Raw genomic sequence first — 21,053 nt, 5'->3', positions numbered from 1 at the left:
GTAATTCCGTTCAGCCGTTCGGGCTGTAGCCCTGGCTAAAGGTCCTATGGAAAATTGCATGGGGAAAACACGTTTTTGGACCCCCCTTTTTTCTCAGCCCCCGCTATATGAATAACTCCTAAACTTTAAGGGAAGGAGCAGAGCGAAGCAAGCCATTTTGTTGGAGAAATTTGTGAAGATTCATCAGCCGGCACCAAAGTTATTATAGTATAGGTCCTAACTATAACTACCTACTAGCGACCGCCATATATATATATATATATATATATATATATATATATATATATATATATATATATATATATATATATATATATATATATTATATATATATATATATATATATTATTACCTACTGGCGGTCGCCAGTAGGTAGTTATAGTTAGGATTTTTTTCAATGTTAAATCTCAAAATTCTATTTTGAATAACTTTGGCACCGGTTGACGAATCTGCCTGAAAATTTCATGAAAATGGCCTCGTCGAGCTCCGGTCCTTCCCTGAAAGTTTGGGGGGGAAACAATAAGCGGGGGCCGAGATAAAAGGGGGGTCCCAAAACGCGTTTTTCCCATGTTAATTTCCATAGGGCGGTCGATTTAACTTTTAGCCCGAACGGCTGAATGGATTTACACCAAACTTGGCAAAATTGTAGGGACTGGTAGCCCGATGTGCCTTTGCTATGTCTCAAGATATGTGCTCCAGTGGATTTTGAGTAATTTAGGTTCCAAAAAATATATATATCTATAGCCGCGCTCCGGTGCGCGCACCAGGGAGCGCTCCGGGCGCGTGACGCGAGGTGCGCATGGAAAGCTGATTGGCTCTCGGGTGTCTGTAAACATTCGAAACAGTCCAGAGCGGTCGCCATCTTGTGTCTCGGTAAAATCGAGACATAAGAGGTGGCTAAAACAAAGTGGGAACTGACCATAAGGCGTCAGGGATAGACCCCTTTGACCCCCTAGGTTTGATGTGGGGGCTATAAAAGGGCCCCGCGGGGCATTTAAATTATTTTTTTTTTTTCGTTTTGCGCGGAGGAAGCGCACGGTGCGCGCACCGGGGAGCGGCCCTGGGAGCGCACTATGATGAAAAAAGGTGACAGAGTGTTTAAAAAATGAAGTTTTGATTTAGAAATTGGAGGTAGTTCTAAAAAGAACTTTTTTTTTTCTTCTTTTTGTTGTTTTATATTTTTTTTGTGTTTTTTGAACTTTTTGTACTTTTTTTGGCTTTTCAAAACAGTTTTATATATTTTTTTGTATTTTTTTGGGGGAGAAACAAAAAAAGGGAATTGAAACTGGCTCAACTGGAGCAAAAAAACAAAAAACCCAAAAAATTACTTCTTTTTGGGGCACTTGTGATTATCACCTGCAAGGACGATGAGTTTCACACTTTGTTCCCCATAGGAGATAAGTTTGCCACAAGCTTTGCAAGAAATTTTAAAATCAGCAAATCTCGGCTGAATGCAAGGCATCACCTCAGATGTTTCTGGTTGCGAGGAAGTGGGTTGGTTTCTTTGGGAGGGGGTCCTTGATGAATGGGGGAGGTTACTGGCCAGTTCCCGGAACTCTGCATGAGAGTAGTTGTTTGGATGCTTTCTTGTCATGTGCCGAATCATGGTATAGTTACCAAAAGAATATTTCTTATTTGGGTTGCCCCGTGAAAGTTCATCATTGCAGATGAGGCAAGTGACTTTGGGCGCATTCACCTTTTTTTTCCCCTCTGGAATTGAAAAAAACTGCCAAATAAAGTGTGGTTTGGGTTTATAAGGTGTATTTTCTTCTGGCAGCCATCTTCTTCTCCCCTCCTCCTCTTCCTCTTCCTCTTCCTCCTCCTGTTCTTGACCACCAATATAATTTGGAGCTGGTCCTCTTGGTTGTTGTGGTGGTGGTGGTGGGGCAGATGCACCAGCTGATGCTACTAATGAAGCCATTTTATAGTACAAAATATTACTCAAAGAGCAAAAAAGTAGACAGAGCAACAAACAGGTCTTCCTCAGTCAAAGGACAAAGTCAGAATAAGGAAAAAAGGTGGGGTCTTTCATCATTTAGAAAAAAAAACTGTCCTGAACCAATGAGAAGTGTTATTTTCAGGTCACAAGACCAGGGGCTTCATCATTATGAAACCAAAACTGTTATGAACCAATGAAAAGTGTTATTTTCTGCTCACATGACCCGACGCGCTTACGCTACGCGCCCGGGGCGCGCCCGGGGGCGCGCCCCGGGTCGCGCAGCGTAAGCGCGTCGGAAGTTTACGTTGTGCGATCGTATTCGCTCGAGTACTTCCGGGTGCGCTTACGCCGTGCGTATCACGCGGTCGCGGCTACGCGATACGTCACGATTATGTTTTCGTTTGCGATATTGGCGCTTACGGGACGCTCCCCGGAGCGCGCCCCGGGGCGCTTTGTAAAAATACGCTTTTCGGGGCGCTCCCCGGGGCGCGCTCCGGGAGCGCTCCCCAAAATAATTTTTTAAAAAAAAATTGGGAAAATTGTAGGGACAGGTAGCTCTATTCTGAAGTGGTTTGTAAAAAACATTAACTTTAGAAAAATATGTATTGTGCTACATTGGGCTTAATATATGTTAGAGCCAAAATGTAGCCCAAATGTAGCCCAAAGTAGCCCAATGTAGCCCAAAGATGGCCACCAGAGATCAAAAATTGAAAATGTAGCCCAAAATTCAACTAGATGTAGCCCAACTGTAGCCCAATGAGAAAATGTACCAGAGTGTTAAAAAGAACAACTAGAGTGCTAACAGTCTTATTTATAAAGTGAAACTTATAGTTAGGAATTAGCATTAAAAAAACCATTGAAATTCACTGAAAAAACCATAGGTTTCACACCAGTTATAGTTAGGAATTAGCATTTAAAAAACCTATTAAATTCACTGAAAAAACCATAGGTTTCACACCAGTTATAGTTAGCTGGAAATTTTACTGATATAAAACCATTGAAATTCCCACGTTATAGTTAGTCGGACTCACTATAACTTGCGCGTGCAATGCACTGCTGATGACATCACATATTACATCACTCATGACATGGTCAGTGACATCACTCATGACACCATCCTTGTGACATAGTGACAGACCTCCTTTCACTATAATGTAACCCTTGAGACACATATTCAAAAATAGAAACTGAAATTTTTAAAAAAATGGAGATACCTATATCAGTTACAACAAGCAATTCAGTAATTCCACTATGTATATACACATCCACTCTTTCACCAACAGTTCTATATAGTCACTCATACATATACTCACTCATCATATGAAGTGATACACCTATACATCCTGTTACACACCGACATTCATCCGAAAGTTACTCACACACATATTCACACGTGCAAATAAACTATTGAACATCCATTTATTTGAATATAGAGTTATACACACACTTCCACCTTACTTCTATTTAAAATTACACATATTTATTCTCTTAAACAATCACTTATAGAAACACATACTTATTTAAACAGGAACTCTTACAATCTCTTACTCTCACATATACTCACTTATATACATCAATATTCATATATACTAGATTAAAACATATGTAGGTACTGATAAAGACACTAGTGAGACAGTCATTCACTCACTAACAAACACATATAGACACTCATCCACCCATACAGTCCTGTACATATGCTGTCTTCAAAACACATACAAACAAAGAGTCAGTCACTCATGCATCTATGTGCTAAGTAATACCCCCACTAAACCATATAGACAGTCATACTGATACTAATAAAAATATCTAATAACCCATATACATACGCATGTAGCTACTTACCAACACATGTAGCCACTTATACACAAAGTGAAACACTAATATATATATTTAAATATTTAAACATAACTCACTAATATTTATTTTTCAGAAAGATACATATTCACTGGATGGTGTCATCAGTGATGTCATGAGTGATGTCACTGACCATGTCATGAGTGATGTAATATGTGATGTCATCAGCAGTGCATTGCACGCGCAAGTTATAGTGAGTCCGACTAACTATAACGTGGGAATTTCAATGGTTTTATATCAGTAACATTTCCAGCTAACTATAACTGGTGTGAAACCTATGGTTTTTTCAGTGAATTTAATAGGTTTTTTAAATGCTAATTCCTAACTATAACTGGTGTGAAACCTATGGTTTTTTCAGTGAATATATATATATATATTATATATATATATATATATGTATATATATTGTTCTACAAAGGCCCAGAAGCTTCAAGGTCGGACCCTTTGAGGGCAGCATACAAAAGTGCATGCAGTCTGTTTGGCATGGTTTTCAGCCTGCCCATGGAAGAAGAGGCTGCTGCCTCGAAACGCGTTTGGGAACAATAAAGGAATTTTACCTGGTATGCAGAGGCTGGCTTCCTTGTGAACAAAACCGAAATGGTAAATTGGCAGTTGAGTGCAACCTTGAAGCTTCTGCCAATTTGGAACTAATTAGCCTGTCCCGCATCACGGGGCCCACTGGAGGGTTTTTCAAAGAAATGAAGATTGCTGTGAGTACATCAAATGTAACATGGAATTTGGAACCACATGTCCCTGCGTGCACCAAAAAGGACCCACTGAGGGCAACATACAAAAGCACATGCAGTCTGTGTCACATGGTTTTCAGCCTGCCCACGGAAGAAGAGGCTGCTGCCTCGAAACGCGTTTGGGAACAATAAAGGAATTTTATCTGGTATGCAGAGGCTGGCTTCCTTGTGAACAAAACCGAAATGGTAAATTGGCAGTTGAGTGCAACCTTGAAGCTTCTGGGCCTTTGTAGATATATATATGTGTGTGTTTATGTGTAGCAGCCATCCAACACAAATAGTATTAACATCTGATGGAGCAAATTTTCTTATTTTACAAACCAACACACTTTTAAAATGTAACTGTAAAGGTTTATGCAAATGAACACAACCAAAGTTGTAATAGGTAATCATATTTAGGCAGTCCAAGCATACAAAGGAAAAAATAATGTGTTGACTTTTGTTAGCCTAACTTCTGTACATAAGAAGTTTTTATCTTCCACTTCTGATGGTGTACATTTCCAGAGGTCTTCTGTTAGTTAATGAATAAGCATTTTGTTGTAACTGAGGTAGAAACGGGTTATATAAATACTGGAAGTATTTAATAAACTACATGGTCATGGAGCCGGTAGAAGACAGCTCCACCAGGTTCAGAAGACAGACCCAACTGCAACAGGCAAGGGTATCTAGTTAACACCGAGATTCCAAAGGTGATATAATAGAGAAATGACACAATAACATGAAAGGTATAATCAAGCACACTATTACACATTACTACATACCTTCCTTTGTTCTTAAACAAAAAAAAAAACAACAAAAAAAATAAAAAAATAAAAATCTTAATCATAACGATCAGGTAGGGTGCGGGGTCCATAACTCATCCTCACTGAATGGGAGGGCACAGGAACTTGATCATCAACATCATCAGAAGTAATACATTTTCTCAGAGATACAGAGCAAGACTCCACCACCCCATCGGAAATGTGAGAATTGGAAGAACTAGAGCACTGGAGAACTTTAGAAACCTTAGACAAATTCCACCAGTGTCCACCTTTGACTTGAACAGCATTTCCATAAATCTTAACTACCTGAAGGTGATTCCCAAATTTGCTTTCCCCTTTCTTGGCATAAACAGGAGACTTAATTTTGACAAAGTCACCCACATTAAGATAAGACAACTTAACACCTCTCCGACACATTTTCCTTAACAATAGAAATTAAATTATTAACACTGGTGTCAGATTTAATAAATGTTGACATCCAACCAGGTTTAAACACTGTTCTGACCCTTCTTCCTCTCATGAGAACAAAAGGTGCAACGTTAGTTGAAGAATGTGGTGTGGTCCCATAAGACCAAATCATGTCATTGAGGGCATTTACAACATCACGATGTTCCGCTCTGGCCCATTTAACACAATCCCCAACAACACGATTCATCCTTTCTACTCAGCCATTACTCTTGGGATGAAACAGTGAGCTCTTAGCATGTTTGACACCTGAAGATTGTAGGAAAATTCCTTGCGGACAAATTGTTTTCCATTGTCAAACACCACTATCTCTGGAAAACCTTCCCTCAAAAATATTTCAGTGAGAAAATCAATGATAGATCTGGTATTTGTTTCCCTGACAAGTCTCATCTCAGGCCATTTAGATGCATAATTCATAAGGACAAGAATGTACTTGTTTTGTCCACACAAAACATCGTATGGACCTTGAATGTCCATTCCTACTTTTACCCATGGTCCATCCGGACATTCAATAGGTGATAGAGGAGGGATGGATACCTTCAGAGATTTGTCTGAAGCCCTACAAATACATCACTCTGAACCATGTCCTCTACATCAGTATCCATTGACGGACACCAAAAGGCATCTCAGATACGACGTTTAGTTAATGTAGCACCGAAATGTCCTTCGTGAGCCCTCTTCAAAATGTTACCCTGGGAGAAGAAGGAGGAACTCATTTCTCACCACTCATTAATAATCCATCTTCTAGAGATAACTCATTTTCAATCTTGCAAAAGGGTTGTAACAAAGGAAAGAGAACCTTATCAGGTGGCCAACCATTCTTAACCAGATCACAAAGATCAGAAAGAATAGAGTCAGCTAGGAAAGTGGATCTCCATTCCTCTTCCGAGCCCACTTTAAGTTCAGGAATGTAAAGAGTGGCAACAGAACAGTCTTCTGAATCTTCCTCAACAAGATGATTATATTTAATGTTATCTTGTTCATTGTTACTAACAGGAAACCTGGAAAGATAATCTGCCCTGAAACTCTTCACACCCGCAATGTGTTTGACATCAAACTGATGTTGTAAAAGTCTGGTGACAATTCTGAGAATCCTGGGCGTGTAACATTTGCACATGTTGTCACCCAGAACATTCACAAGAGGTTTATGGTCGGTAAGAAGAACAAACCTTTTACCCCACACATATGGGCGGATTTTTTCTATGGCCCAACAACAAGCCAGCAACTCCTTTTCCATGACTGAGTATTGTTGTTCAGATGCTCTCAAAACTCTAGTAGCGAATCCAATACTTTTCTCAACACCATCAACAATTTGAGTTATCATAGCTCCTGGACCAACCTGACTAGAATCAACAGTGATGCAACAGTCATGATTAGGATCAAAAGGTTTAAGGGCTTTACAATTTGTCAATAATAATCTTACACATTCCAAAGCCAAAATACACTCTTCAATCCATTCGAAATGTACCCCCTTTTTAACAGACCACTTATGGGACGAACAATTGTGGCAAAATCGGGTATTAATTTTGAATAATACTCACACAACTCTAACAGGGACTTGACACCAGTCTTATCTGATGGTGGAGAAGCACACGTTACGCTTCTAATAAACCTGGACTGGGACTGATACCATCTTGAGACACAATATGCCCTAATATTCCACTTTGTCACAAATAAATTCACACTTCTCAGATTTTAAAACAACATCATGTTTTCTGAATAATTGTAAAACTTTCTTAAGAGTAACACCATGTGAATGAGAATCTTTCCCAAAAACTAGAACATCATCTTGAAATACTAGAACGGAGTCTAACTTACTAAGAATGTTGTTCATGACTCTTTGGAAAACGGAAGCCGCAGAGGCTAAGCCAAAGAGCATCCAATGGTATTGAAAAGTCCATAATGGAGACACAAAAGCAGTGAGATGTTTAGACTCCGAGTGGAGCTCAACTTGACGATATTCCCTAGCAAGATCAAGTTTACTGAAGCATTTAGCTCCCTTGGTGGCAGCAGACATGTCCGATATTTTGGGCAGGGGATGAGAATCGACCCAAATCTCTATGTTAAGAAATCTTTAGTCGACACAGACCCTGAGCTGCCCAATTTTTTTCTGTGAGATACCACCAAGGGACTAAGCCACAAGGAGGATTCACAAGGCTCAATGACTCCCTTAGCACATAATTCCTTTAGTCATTTCTCAAAGTCTGATCTGACGCTAAAAGGTACCCCCCTGAGTTTGTGTTTCACGGGTATGGCACCTTGCTTAACCACAATCTTGTGCTTGAAACCATTTATTTTACCTAAGTGATCTCCAAATACGGAGGGAAATTCAGATGTCCAATTTTGTTTCACATCATTATGCTTTAGATCATGAAGACATTCCATCACTAATACTTGTTCACGTGTTCCTGGTTTCAGAATTATTCCAAACAGGCCCTGGTGAAATCACCCAACAATATTTAAACATTTGACGGCTACATAAATGTTTCCTTTTATATGTATACCTTTGAAGGACATCACATCTTCGAAAACCCCGAAAAGATCAATTTTGCGTCCTTCACAAGATTTGCGTGATCGGTCTGGAAGAGACAACACAATACAATTTCCCCAAGTTTCTTCAAACAATTTTTTAGTGATCACAGTGATGCAAGCCCCCGAGTCTACAAGTAAATTGAGAGTTTTGTTTCAAATGCCAATCTCGACAATGAGGTCTACACAATCTGAAGGATCACCTTCAACAATACCAGACTGTGAGGTTAGATTACTCTCTTCACGAATAACAGAAATGACTTCTGAATCTCTTTCTGAATTGGAGTCAACAACACATCAACAGGTTTGCTAGAGTTTTTCCTTTTCAAACAAAGTTTCGCATAATGGGCCTTTTTTTGCAATTGTTGCAAGTGAAAGTGAGAGCTGGACGCCAACTACTTTTTGCATGAGTAGGGTTACCACATCTAAAGCACATATTAGGATTAATTCCATCAGGTTTGGAACTTTTCACTATACTTCTGGTAGAGGTATTTTTTTCTTTGGTGTGTGACTTACTTATCTTATTAGTATTTATACTTTAATTAAGTTTGTCAGTATATTTGTACTCAAGTTCTTTTAGAGATGACATCGAGAAGATCTCAATACTCTTAGCAATTTTGATAGTCTCTTCAAGCGACAGATCACTTAAAGAAAGACGTTTTTGTCTAATGCTTTTCTCTCTGCAATGACAAACAAACGTGCCCGTTATCAACTGGTCCGTGAAATTTTCAAACTTACAGTCTGCAGCTAGTCTACTTATATATAAGAGTCAACATCTTCATCATCCAATTGCTTTCTTTTGAAAAACTTGTGTCCTAATACCATAAGATTTGGTTTGTTTCAGTGCAGTTTCTCGAAACTCATCAAGGCCATCACTTTCTTTGAGAGAAAGAGTTGGAAGATGTTTAAATATAGATCTTCCTTCAAACCCTAGAGAGTGTAGTAGAAGATATTTTTTCCTATAAGCTGCGTATCAAGATGCTCCTATTGCTCCTAGGTATGTTTCGAAGGTGTCAAACCATGTTTCCCAATGTACTGGATGTTCACCTGGAGTGTCCAGAAATAAAGGAGGAGGGTTAACAGCTTGCATAGTACACATTTAAAAGGAGAAAATATAAGATTAACAGGAGTGTATATCACTGCAAGATATAACAATTTGTGTGTTTATATCACCACGTGACACACATGTAAAGGAACAGCTGAAAAAAAATTAGATTTAGCACAAAATGTGTATATAGTACTGCAAGGTATAATTATTTGGGTGTGTGTATCACCGCGTGAAACACAGGTAAATAAGCAAGGTGTGTGTATCACCGCAGATTAAAATATTGGTGTGTATGTCACTGCAAATTAAAAGATAATGTGTGTATCACCGAGTGCAACACATATTATAAGAATAATTTAGGAGTGTGTATATCACAGTGTGACACACAGGTAAATAATGTATTTCAAAAGACAGTGGTCCCTAGTAGTTCAGGGATTAGGCAGAATTGATGGACATACACTCAATAGTCAGTATGACCTTTGTCCAGCAGGACAGGTTTTTATTTTAAGAGATATGGAAAACATAAAAGGATTTTTTACAAGGTGGGTACAACCAGTAACCCACAGGGGACAAGACAAAACAGGGGGGTAAACTTGACGCAACAAAGGCGGTCTATGCTAGTATCTCAGTGAACAGACAATGGTAAAGTACAAAGCATCATTGTGAACCATTTTCTATTTGTAGGGTACATATCATGCTACTATGTCGACGGCGTTTCGATGCCTACACACAGATACATGGACATATACAACTTGCTCCCCTCACACTTCTTTTTTGCTTAATGATTTAAAGCACATAACTCAGGTCTACTTCTGCATATGTGGGTTTATTTAGTTTCACCCTTCGCTTTTCAATTTCAAAATACAAAAAATTTTATGTTTGAAAAAGACACGTAACATATAACACTTAATGAAAAATATGCAAAACACAAAATTACAACACTTTCAATATATCAAAAAATGAACAGAATTCTAAACATATATGCACATGATTTACAAATAGCGGCAATTGTTCGAATCATCAAGTTCAAAATGCCAATATAAAACGATACTTCTTTCTATTTACTATAAAGTCAATGAAGGACAAGAATGTTTCTTATAAAGAAGGCCAACTGAATGAAAATAAATGATTCCAAAAATCGCAATTAATCCTGTTTCTTTTTTGGGCCTTCTAGATGCCGACACGTTTCGAACCCGTTGAGTAAATAAACGGGATCTCGTCAGGGCTTTGTCACTTCTGTATATTATCGTTCTGTAGCTTTTTATGTGGCCGGGTTCAGGTGGGTTCAACAACCTTCTTGTTTTACTTCCGTTTCTAGGAACCCTTATTCGAGCACCGCTGCCCCTTTAGAGTCTGTCCTCTTTCCGATTCAGTTTTCGTCTCCTATTTGTATTTGTCTCTGGCTTGTGCTCCCTTAGAGGGGCATCCCTTGGCAGGCGTGAGTTTTTCTTATTGCTGGGACGTTGCCGTGTGTCTTGAGTCTTTAGTGACGGGAGAGGGTTCAGGGCATCTGGTGATCTGCAGCGCGTCTGTCGCTGTCTGCTTCGGTGTTGGAGCCGGCGTTCAGTGAAAAACGACAGGTTTTTATTTTAAGAGATATGGAAAACATAAAAGGATTTTTTACAAGGTGGGTACAACCAGTAACCCACAGGGGACAAGACAAAACAGGGGGGTAAACTTGACGCAACAAAGGCGGTCTGTGCTAGTATCTCAGTGAACAGACAATGGTAAAGTACAAAGCATCATTGTGAACCATTTTCTATTTGTAGGGTACATATGATGCTACTATGTCGACGGCGTTTCGATGCCTACACACAGATACATGGCATCATCTTCAGGACAAAGAATTAATTTGTTTGTCTTGAAAGCATAACAGTTTTTTGGGGCCTATAAGGATACATACAGTTATATTGGGGAAACAAAAAAAGGGAGACAAAACATAAACATTGGTCAATAACAAAAAGACGAAAAGACTAGGCATGTATATAAATCTGACCAGTGATCATCTGTGGCATTGTGAACTGTTTGTGGCAGTTATTCAACTTTTAGGAATAGTAATTTTGTGAATTGTAACGTGGTGGCGTGACAGGCTTTTGTTTCCATGCAGCCTATTGTGAATTGTTTATGACAGTGGGGACAACATTTAAAATCCGACGCAGTGACGGAACTGTGGGGGGCGACGCATGAGATTAAAAAACATTCAATGAGCTCAGAGTTGGACCATGCAAAGTTTAAAAACGGGTGGCGAGCGGTGTAAGCGGCGAAGTGTTGGTAACCGGCGGTTACGTGTAAAGAGTTTTACATGCGGTTTAGAGGCGAAAGGAGTTTGTGAATTATCGTTTAGCTCTACGTGATCAATTTTAAAAGGAAAGTAGCGCGAGCATACAGATCGTGATTTACCAATATTGTGGTCCACAAAGTAGTCTGTTAAGCAGTACCTATGCTTTTGGAATCAAAGCAAGTAAGGAAATTGAAGGGTTTAGGAGCACAATAGTATCCTGCCAAAAAAGCGGGAAAATAAAAGAGTGAGTATAAACATATTGATGGACCGGTGAGAAGGTGATGAAAAGCTCAAAAAATAAAATAATTACCAAACCAGGGCAAGGGAGCCTCTAAATACGAGACCGGACCAATCGTGTCTCACTAAGAAGGAAGAAAGTAGATTTATATGAGTTATGGTCCTCATGGGGTATGGAAAAGCCGATTAGAGCATTCTGCAGGTACTTACTTCCTGGTTTGGTTGCTCCTTGTCTATGCAGGATACAAAATGGCGGGAATCGCTGTTGTGCTCGTGCCTGAGGGCTTGATATAGGGGAATTCAGAAATGGAAGAGAGACTAGTCGTGGTGAGTACGGCGGCCATGCTGGAAAGGTGTGGGAGTGTTTAGAGATAGGTAAAGGACTAATCGCAGTGAAATTGGCGGCCATGCTGGAATGATGTGGGAGTGAGGAGAAGAGGTTATATATAAAACCATGTGCAATAAACATTTACATATTTACATGAATTGTTTAAGAAACATCGCAAAACCTAGGAGGAAGTCAGGTATGTATTACAGGGTGACTGATCACAGGAGAGATGTCCAATCTTCGAGACGATTGAGGCCTGTATGGATACTGTTGGTGCGCAGTATCCAGTGAAGTTCCTCCTTGTTCAGTAACTGAGTTACGTCCGCTCCTCTGGGTGGTGGTTTTACCATGGTGATGATTGTCCATGTCAGATCATTTTCAGTGTGTCCTTTTTCTTTGAAATGTTCGACAAGAGGGGCATTTGGAGTATGGCACCGGATCCTACTACGGTGTTGTCCGATGCGTAGCTTGACCTTCTGACTGGTTTGTCCAACATATATCATCTTGCAGGGGCAAAAAATGGCATACACCACAAAGGAAATAGTGCCAAAAGTAAATGTTTTTCCCTCAATAGTGAAATCACACACTATGCAACTACCACATTTTGCATGACCCGTTAGGGCAGGTAACCCCCATGCATCATTGATGCATGGGCACTATTCCTTTGAAAGAAAACACTTCACTAATTGTAACTCCATCAATGTGGTGTATGCCATTTTTTGCCCCTGCAAGATGATATATGTTGGACAAACCAGCCAGAAGGTCAAGCTACGCATCGGACAACACCGTAGTAGGATCCGGTGCCATACTCCAAATGCCCCTCTTGTCGAACATTTCAAAGAAAAAGGACACACTGAAAATGATCTGACATGGACAATCATCACCATGGTAAAACCACCACCCAGAGGAGCGGACGTAACTCAGTTACTGAACAAGGAGGAACTTCACTGGATACTGCGCACCAACAGTATCCATACAGGCCTCAATCGTCTCGAAGATTGGACATCTCTCCTGTGATCAGTCACCCTGTAATACATACCTGACTTCCTCCTAGGTTTTGCGATGTTTCTTAAACAATTCATGTAAATATGTAAATGTTTATTGCACATGGTTTTATATATAATCTCTTCTCCTCACTCCCACACCATTCCAGCATGGCCGCCAATTTCACTGTGATTAGTCCTTTACCTATCTCTAAACACTCCCACACCTTTCCAGCATGGCCGCCGTACTCACCACGACTAGTCCCTCTTCCATTTCTGAATTCCCCTATATCTAGCCCTCAGGCACGAGCACGACAGCGATTCCCGCCATTTTGTATCCTGCATAGACAAGGAGCAACCAAACCAGGAAGTAAGTACCTGCAGAATGCTCTAATCGGCTTTTCCATACCCCATGAGGACCATAACTCATATAAATCTACTTTCTTCCTTCTTAGTGAGACACGATTGGTCCGGTCTCGTATTTAGAGGCTCCCTTGCCCTGGTTTGGTAATTATTTTATTTTTTGAGCTTTTCATCACCTTCTCACCGGTCCATCAATATGTTTATACTCACTCTTTTATTTTCCCGCTTTTTTGGCAGGATACTATTGTGCTCCTAAACCCTTCAATTTCCTTACTTGCTTTGATTCCAAAAGCATAGGTACTGCTTAACAGACTACTTTGTGGACCACAATATTGGTAAATCACGATCTGTATGCTCGCGCTACTTTCCTTTTAAAATTGATCACGTAGAGCTAAACGATAATTCACAAACTCCTTTCGCCTCTAAACCGCATGTAAAACTCTTTACACGTAACCGCCGGTTACCAACACTTCGCCGCTTACACCGCTCGCCACCCGTTTTTAAACTTTGCATGGTCCAACTCTGGGCTCATTGAATGTTTTTTAATCTCATGCGTCGCCCCCCACAGTTCCGTCACTGCGTCGGATTTTAAATGTTGTCCCCACTGTCATAAACAATTCACAATAGGCTGCATGGAAACAAAAGCCTGTCACGCCACCACGTTACAATTCACAAAATTACTATTCCTAAAAGATGAATAACTGCCACAAACAGTTCACAATGCCACAGATGATTACTGGTCAGATTTATATACATGCCTAGTCTTTTCGTCTTTTTGTTATTGACCAATGTTTATGTTTTGTCTCCCTTTTTTTGTTTCCCCAATATAACTGTATGTATCCTTATAGGCCCCAAAAAACTGTTATGCTTTCAAGACAAACAAATTAATTCTTTGTCCTGAAGATGATGCCATGTATCTGTGTGTAGGCATCGAAACGCCGTCGACATAGTAGCATCATATGTACCCTACAAATAGAAAATGGTTCACAATGATGCTTTGTACTTTACCATTGTCTGTTCACTGAGATACTAGCACAGACCGCCTTTGTTGCGTCAAGTTTACCCCCCTGTTTTGTCTTGTCCCCTGTGGGTTACTGGTTGTACCCACCTTGTAAAAAATCCTTTTATGTTTTCCATATCTCTTAAAATAAAAACCTGTCCTGCTGGACAAAGGTCATACTGACTATTGAGTGTATGTCCATCAATTCTGCCTAATCCCTGAACTACTAGGGACCACTGTCTTTTGAAATACGTAACTGCCCAAGGTCCCTAGTGATATTCCTTTGGGTCTCCCTTGTTCTTTGAAAATAACACAGGTAAATAAGCCAGGTGTGTGTATCACCGCAAATTTAAAAAAAAATGGTGTGTTTATCTCCGCGTGACACACATGGCAGAACTGCAAGGAATGAAAGTTGTATGTATCACTGTGACACACAATGTACTTTACATATGAGAGAAAAGACTGTAAGGCTGTACGAAGGGGTATATCCCTTGTGATGATGAAGGTTCCCTTTGAAAGAAATGTGAAAAAGAAAGTCCAGCCGCAGCAAATAGAACAGTTGCTATGGTGGCAATTTCCTCTATTGACACTGGAATGCAGAGTCTACGTAGTGACAATGAGGCTTGGAATAAGAGGCTGGAACGCAAAAGGCTTGATACGCAAGCTTGACGTAAACAGACGCTGATGCTGTGAACTGCAAGAGGTCAGGAATACACAGCTTGAAAGAGTCCAAGGAAGAATGCTCGGCATGAGAACAATGGCTCCTGTTCTCACTTGTAGAGAAAAGGAAATGAAGAAGGTGACAGTTTAGTATTTTAAATGATGCCAAGTATGCATCATGTAGGAACTAAAGAGATCAGTGTAGAATCTTGTAGGAATGTCTTAAAACACACAGTAGTAATTAACGCTGTAAGTAAGCGTGAATAAAATGTGAAAAAGGCACACACGGTCTTTGTGCGAGGGGAAAGTCTGTGGGAGAAATGTCGGACGAAAGTTGAACATTAAAGACTTCCTACCAGTTCATAGTTTTCAAGAGATGTATACTTGGTCACAAATTCCTTGAGATGTATGCTTGGTCACAAATTCCTTGTCATGGATTCCTTGACTCATATGTAACCGATGGTTGAATAATCTGTTGCATTGAATTGTAGGTCTTCTTTTCTTCTTCTGCACGTCTGCACGCTTGGGTTCTTTTGTGACCATGTAGTTAGATCGTCGGCAATAATTTTGTTGTAACTGAGGTGAAAACAACATGGTTATGGAGCAGGTAGAAGACAGCTCCACCAGGTTCAGTAGACAGACCCAACTGCTACAGGCAAGGGTATCTACGTAACACAGAGATTCCAAAGGTGACATCATAGAGAAATGAAACAATAACATGAAAAGTGTAAAGATGAGTCCAGGCAGATAAATTAGATAACATTTTTTAGTGGAGAGTAGTACAGGAACCACCAGCTTATCAACAGCTTGCTTCACAGCTCAATACCATCTACTCAAAACATAACATTCTAAGCTGCTACGCAACACATTTACAACTCCATATGAGTCATCTCTACACACCTTCGCCCTTACATATCCCACAATTAAAAAACAGAAAGAAGTATACAGACCTAGATACGAGGAGAAAAACATTTAGTAACATTTCCTAAACTCTAAGTTGACCCATCACACAAAATCACGACACTCCTTTTTACTTCTTTCACTTGAATAGGTTTAGAAAATTTGCTATCACCTTTAACAACAAAACCTCCATGTTTTACTACCACCCAATCTCCTGATTTAATGTTAGGAAACGTAACCCCTTTAGATTGATCATAGTGTTTGGCAGCAAGATCTTGTTTGTTGACAACATGTTTACCAATAACATCACGGTTCACCCATACACACTCCCTATTTTTCAACCACCCTGGTATCTCCTTCAAACCTGGTTCCCTTCCTTTTAGAGAAATAAAAGGTGATACACCTGTCATGGAGTGCGGTGTCACTCTATAAGACCACATTAGTTTTTTCAACTCTTCAGACCAGGACAAACCATTGCACAACGAAAGTTGTATATTGTCCAAAATTAAACGATTAATTCAACTAAGCCATTGGCTTGTGGTCTGAATAAAGCAACTTTTTCATGCTTAATCCCCTTCCCACAAAGGAACTCCTCAATTTTTCTAGAAATTAACTGAGGACCATTATCTGACACCAAAACTTTGGGAATACCTTCATTCACAAAAACTTTCTCAAGAAATGTAATTACCTTCTCAGTTGTGATGCTCTCAGATGTCTCAACCACAAACCACTTGGAGTGATAATCTACCAAGACCATTTAAAACTTGCAGCTTGACCCTAGTCTGGAAACAGGACCAATGAAATCAATAGCTAACTGTCGTGCATGTTATCTGGTTATGGGGACACAAGGTTATGTTCAAGTATGTTTTCTATTTCTATCATGTACAGTCACCGCGTCACTGTGGAATGTTCGTAGGTATATAGGTGACGTCACCACTACTTGGGTGACAGATGACAGCTGACGCCCCTTTGTACTGGTAGTTATCCCGCTCCTGCGGGCCCTTGTTATTCTAATAAATGAACTTATATTCAACACTCATATTTTGTCGTGTTGTATGCTACAATTGGCGACGAGGGTTTTCAGCGACAAGGGCCAGCGGATATAATTGGAGGATCGGCTGATGATTGAAGATCGAGATCCCATTCATGAAGTTAAATTGCGGGAAGAAAAATGTGACAAGTATACACGGAGTGAGTACAAAGCGATAAAAAGCGAGCGCAAACTGAAGGAAGTATCCTGAAGAAATATAACCAAACGCTTAAGGAGTCGGCAGCGCGTAATTTGGAGTGTGAGAGACTTTAATGTGCTCATGGATGTGCGCAAGAGGAAAGTGCAGCGTATATGAATAAATAAAAGAAGATCAGGAAATCCTGTCAGGCTGCGACGCTGTTGAGAGCTGCCTTGTGATAACCTAAGAATCGGCGCGCATCGTTGACAGCGCTCAGCTGAGGCGTCTGTCAGTTTCCTCAGCTGAGTCGCGTGAAGCATGCCGGTAGTGTAGTCATTGGTCAAAGGCAGCGCGCTTCATCAACGTAAACAACGTGCGGGCATCTTTGATGTTGTTTTAGTCAATGATCAAACGAGCGTGAAGCAATTGACGCTCAAAACAAAGATATCGCGCACAAGAATAAACAAAGCTTTGAGAGGAAGTGTTTAAGAAAAAGCACAAATAAGCTTCTAAATAATATCGGAAAAGAGGAAAAGTAATTTACAACAAGTGTAACAGAGTAGATAGTCGGCTGTGAGGAATAAAATTAAAGTTTAGCATGGCAGAATGTAATAACATATGTGCACCTCCTCGTTTCCTGGATGAGCCTGGGAAACCCACTATGAAATGGAAGAAGTGGGTAAGGGCCTTCGAAAATTACATCATATCTATAGATGGAAAAGCTTTTGATGCGGAAAGGAAATGTTCTTTGTTGTTTGGGCTGCTAGGAAAAGCGGGACAGGATATTTTTGACAGCCTACCCGAATATGAGAGTCCACCAGGAACATTTGTACCTATGAATGAGTACCAGGAAGCATTGAAAAGATTGGAGAGGCAGTTTGATGAGGAGAACAATATTATGGTTGCAAGGCATAAATTTGCTCAAAGGAAACAGCAAGAAGGGGAGTCTGTTGAAGACTATGTTGCATGTCTGAGGGTTTTAGCTGTAGAATGCGAGTATGATGTATACATAAGAGACCAGATTGTATTTTACTGCTATACAAAAAAGGTGCAGGAAAGACTGTTAGCATGCAAAAGGCCAACCTTGCAGGAAGTTATAGATATTGCTAGAGGTATCGAAAGGTCTTTAATTTCCACCAAAGAATTGTCTTCAGCAGGAAATAACACTAGTGTATTTTACTTACAGGAGAAGAAGAAGGGTGATGGTAAGACGTATGAAAAAAATGTGAATGAAAGAAAGGTGGGAGGTAAGCAGTTATGCTGTTACAGATGTGGTTCAAATGAACACTTAGCTGATTTCAAAAACTGTCCTGCAGTAGGTAAAAAATGTATTAAATGCAAAAGATACGGTCATTATTCCACCTTGTGTAAAACTAAAAGAATGGGTAATAACGTGAGTATAAACACAGTAGGAAGTTTCGATGAGGAAATGTGTGCGAACATAGTATTAAACATAGAAATGGAGGACGGAAAGATAAAAGGGCCTATTAGTGACGTTAAAATAGGTGAAGTTGAGCTAAAATTTACTGCAGATTCAGGTGCCCCCATAACAACCATATCTGATACCCTTTTTGAGGAAAAATGGAAAAATGTGCAGTTAACAGAATCTGATATGAACCCAAAAGCTTTTGGAGAGAAAGATATAAATATGCTGGGGTATTTCATTGACACTGTAACTTTTAAGGGGAGAGTAATTGAGACAAAGATTTATGTAGCAGAGAAGGGAAGAATACTAGTAGGATGGAGAGATTTGGCCCAACTGGGGGTGGTATTAGTGCCGGGAGCAAAGGACCCAGTGATATAAAGAGAAGAATGGATGAACAGTATTTGTATAGAGGAAGATGAAGGTGATTTGAGTACGGTTCTTGAAAAACATAAAGATGTATTTAAAAATGTGATTGGTCGTGTAAAGGGCTTCAGCCATGACATCAAACTAAAGGAGGGCGCAATTCCATGTAAGCATAAAGTAAGATCAATACCGTTGTCTATAAAAAATGAGTTAAGAGAAGTGCTTGAGAAGTTGAAGGAGGAAGGTGTGATTGAAGAAGCAGAAGAATCTGAATGGGTTTCTGCTATTGTAGTATCAAAAAAAAGAAGACAGGGGACATCAGGTTGTGTGTAGACCTGAGGTCGCTTAATAAGAATATCATTGTTAACTGTCATCCTCTGCCAAAAATTCAGGACATTCTCCAGTCAACGTCTGGATCTAAATACTTTTCACTTATTGACTTAAAAGCCGCCTACCATCAGGTCTGCCTGTCAGAAAAATCTAAACAACTAACAACTTTCATCACGCCATTTGGGGCGTTCAGGTATGTGAGACTTCCCTTTGGCCTAGCATCGTCTTCAGGAGTTTTCCAGAAACTCATGGATATTTTATTTGGAAAAATGAAAGGGGTGGAAGCCTTTCAAGACGACATCCTTTTGCACTCAAAAACTGAACATGAGCACATAAAATTGATTGGAGCAGTTTTGGGGGTGCTGGGAAGAAAAGGCATGACAGTCTCAAAGGACAAATGCAAATTCATGACAAAAGAAATTGAGTACTTAGGGCATGTTTTAACTGCCGAAGGTATATTGCCAAAAGATGATTTAGTCCGTGCAATAAGAGAGGCCCCTGAGCCTAGGAATAAGGAAACTCTCAAGTCGTTCCTTGGCCTCAGCGAATATTATGCAAAGTTTATACAGAAGTATGCAGAAAAGGTGGAACCACTCAGGAGGCTGCTAAAGAAAAATGTAACATATGAGTGGAAGGATGAACAAGTTAAGGCATTCGAGTCAGTCAAGGAGGAAATAGCAAGAGCACCGGCATTGAAACCCTACGACCCACAACTAAACAACGTAGTGACTGTAGATGCAAGCAATGAGGGAATAGGGGCTGTGTTCTGTCAAAGGAAATGAAGTGAAGAGAACACAATTGCATTTATTTCCAGGAAGCTAAATGACACAGAGGTCCATTACAGCACAATAGAACGAGAGACTTTAGCTTGTGTATGGGCTGTGCACAAACTCAAGGACTATCTGTGGGGCAAGAGTTTCACACTTGTAACAGACCATAAACCGCAATGGCAATGCAAGCTCTAGGCTGATAAGACTAATGTCAAAACTTCAGGAATTTAATTTCAAGATTGAGCACATAAAAGGAGGTAAGAACAGTAGGGAGGATTGCTTATCCAGATTGCCAGTAATAGAAAAAATAAATGAGGAACAAGATGACACCAAGTGCGTGGTTGCGCACATTGATGCCACGGTTATGTGCGAAGGATCAATAACCGACAAGGAATGGGAGGAGAGTATGGGAAAAGATACTGTCCTGACCAAGGTAAAGGAGTATGTAAAAACAAAATGGCCACATGTAAGAAATCTACCAAAAGAATGAAAGAATTATCAGCAAGTGAGCAATGAACTAACTCAAGAGAATGGCTTCTTAAAAAGGGGTGAGGTCTTTGTGCCACCACTTGAGCTTAGAGAGAAGATTGTTCAGATGGCTCACAGAGGGCATCCTGGCACCACAGCCACAAGGAACGTTCTTAGAATGCACTATTGGTGGCCAGGAGTGGACAGCAAAGTTAGGAATCATGGTGACAAATGCGAGCAATGCTTAAGGTCAGACAAACATTGGAGGATTGAAAAAAATGAGCTGCAGATGGTGGAAATTCCTAATGGTCCCTGGGCCAAGGTAGCAGTAGATTTTGCAGGACCCTTCAACATTTTACCGGATGGGTGCAAATATTTAATAGTTTTGACAGACTACTACACTAAATGGGTGAGTTACAAGTTTGTGAACGTAGTT

Source organism: Lissotriton vulgaris, chromosome 3_1 (assembly GCF_964263255.1).
Source record: "Lissotriton vulgaris chromosome 3_1, aLisVul1.2, whole genome shotgun sequence".
In the NCBI taxonomy this organism is placed as follows: domain Eukaryota; kingdom Metazoa; phylum Chordata; class Amphibia; order Caudata; family Salamandridae; genus Lissotriton; species Lissotriton vulgaris.
Note: the sequence above shows the minus strand (reverse complement) of the source record.